The 2,840-nt window shown below is 32.8% G+C and overlaps 1 non-coding gene across 1 annotated transcript; it reads right to left on the bottom strand.

Annotated features, from left to right (window-relative positions):
• Window positions 1–1,981: 1,981 nt before the first annotated feature.
• Window positions 1,982–2,171, bottom strand: LOC117032568 (U2 spliceosomal RNA). The gene has a single exon (XR_004424758.1). It is a non-coding gene; the product is annotated as a U2 spliceosomal RNA (small nuclear RNA).
• Window positions 2,172–2,840: the final 669 nt, after the last annotated feature.

Raw genomic sequence — 2,840 nt, forward strand, 5'->3', positions numbered from 1 at the left:
TCATATGTTATTAAAGTGAAAAAGAAAAAGGTAGATTCATAGATATCTGAAGATTTGAAGATAGACAAATGAGGAAAATGAGCTTCTGACAGGAAAATGAGGCTCTGCAGTGTATTACACAATTATTCTGGAACAAAAATATTGTGGCATTTTTTTCTACCGTGTTTAACATTTATTCATACATAGCATACCAAGAGTGTTAACAACAGGCATTTTTTAGGTTAATTAAGATAAAGATAGGTTAGTAACTACTAGTCTGGAAGGCTATTAGCAGGGCAAGAGCTTACCTAACCATGTACGGATGAACATAAAATATAAAGATGCCAATTTTTAAAAAAATATATGAGGAATAAGATTCATATTTCACTATAGGTTTTTTTTTTTTTTAACATTTTGGAGATCAGATACTTCTTGAAGAAACAAAATGTCTGTATGGTCATATAAACAAAATTTAGCATAGAATTTTACAGAGTTCATGGATTCCTTAGAGCCTATTCAGAGAACACAAGAACCTTAACTACACAGAGAAGACGTATAGTAGATAATTATTACTGATGATTAATGTAGGTAAAAACAATTGCTTCAGGAATTTAGAACTTATTTGAATTCTGACAAATGTATATACCTATTCAACAGCCACCACGAACATGATTTGAACATCTTCTTTGCCCCTCCAAAATTCCTTCCTTCTCCTATGCAGGCGACACCCACCTCAACAGTGGCCCCCACACAACCCAAGACATACTTGCTGTCGTTGTGTATTAATTTGGCATTAACTAAAGTTTCCCAGAAATGGATTCATACAATATGTACTCTTTTTCTGCCAGCTTCTTTTGCTCAGTATAATGTTTTTGAGATCCATCCATGTTGTATATAATGGTAGGTTGCACTTTCTTTTTGCTGATAGTCGTCAAATGTGTGGAGGTACTATTAATAGATAATTGTATTACTTTCAAATTTTGGCTATAATGAACAGAGTTGCTATGAACATTTGTGTGTAAGTCTTTGTGTGAACAGCTGTTTTCATTTTTCTTGGGTAAAGATTTAGGATCACAACTAAATCTAAAGGTAGGTGATATGGTAAGTACAGATTTTACTTTAGGAGAAACTGTCAAAATGTTTTCCATAATTGATGTGACATTTTACATTCCCACCAGCGATATATGATAATTCCAGTTATTTCACATCCATGACAATTCTTTTTATTGTCAACCTGTAAAATTCTAATGGCCCAAATTAAAAAGTGAAGTGGAAGTATATGGTATCTCACTGTGGTTTAACTTTGTGTTTTCTTGATGATTAATGGTGTTGAAGATCTTTTCATGTGCATCATGGCCATTTATATATTATTTTACAAGATGTGTCTGTTCAAAATTTCACCTATTTTTAAAATTGGGTTGTATGTCTTATTTTTTGAGATTTTACAGTTCTTTATATATATTGGGAAATCATTCTTGGGAGATATCTATATCTAACATTTTCTTTTTTGCCAGTTTGGGACTTGCCTATTCATATTGCTAATGGTGAATTTTGAGGAGTGTTTTTTCATTTTATTTTCCTAATTGATAAAATAAACATCATAATTTTCTCCTTTATTTTACATACTTTGTGTGTCCTTCCAAGAACTTTTAGCCTAACTCAAAGTCAGACAGACTTTCCCCTTTGTTTGAGTGTGTGTGTGTGTGTGTGTGACGCAAGATAAGAGTTGAAGTTCATTTTCTTCCTTAGGGATATCTAATTGCTTCAACTCAATTCGTAGAAAAGATAATCCTTTCTCCACTGAGTTGTCTTGGCCCCTTTGGCAAAAGTAAATTAACAAATTGTACATGAATCTACATCTGAACTCTATTCTCTGCCACTGATCTATATATGTCTGCAAATATTACACTTTTTAGTATACTCTAGCTTTACAGTAAATCACAGGCAGGTAGCTGGCTCTTGAACCACTTTCACTTTTTTTTTGTTTGTTTGTTTCCCCCTAAGGGGGTGCACCGTTCCCGGAAGTACTGCAATACCGGGTCCATGCGCGGGGTGGACGGAGCAAGCTCCTATTCCATCTCCCAGCTCCAAAAATCCATTTAATATATTGTCTCAGATAGTGGACGTATCAGATATTAAACTGATAAGAACAGATACTACACTTGATCTTAGCCAAAAGGCCGGGAAGTGATTCACTTTTACTTTCGATTTTAGTAAATTGAGCCTTCTCTGTTTTCTTGGTTAGCCTAAATAATAGTTTGTGAATTTTATCTTTTCTCAAAGAGTTAAGCTTTGTTTCTGCTCTCTTTATTGAGAGATAAAAATTGAGAACCATTTAACTAGACTGAGAAAAAAAAAAGTAGACTCAAATAAATAAAATCAGAAGAGAAAGAAAAAAAATCAGAACATATGCTGCAGAAACTATTTGTACTATCATGTTTTGATTACTGTAATTTTGTAACATGTTTTGAAATCAGAAACTGTGATGCCTCTAGTTTTGTTCTTTGTCAGAATTGATTTGGCCATTCATGGTCTTTTGTGGTTCCATAAAAATTGTAGATTTTTTCCCTATTTCTGTAAAAAATGCCATTAGGTTGTTGATAAAGATTGCACTGAATCTGGAGATAATTTTGGGTAGTATGGATACTGTTATAATACTAAGTCTTCCAATCCATGAAAACAGGTATTTTTCCATTTGTTTGTCTCTTTCCTTTCTTTCAACAGTGTTTTGCAGTTTTCAGTATACAAGTATTTTTCCTCATTGCTTAAGTTTATTCATAAGTACTTTATTCTTTTTGGTGCTATTTATTGTAAATGAGATTGTTTTCCTATTTCTTTTTCAGATATTTCATGAGTTAGTG

Source organism: Rhinolophus ferrumequinum, chromosome 12 (genome assembly GCF_004115265.2).
Source record: "Rhinolophus ferrumequinum isolate MPI-CBG mRhiFer1 chromosome 12, mRhiFer1_v1.p, whole genome shotgun sequence".
Classification (NCBI taxonomy): Eukaryota; Metazoa; Chordata; class Mammalia; order Chiroptera; family Rhinolophidae; genus Rhinolophus; species Rhinolophus ferrumequinum.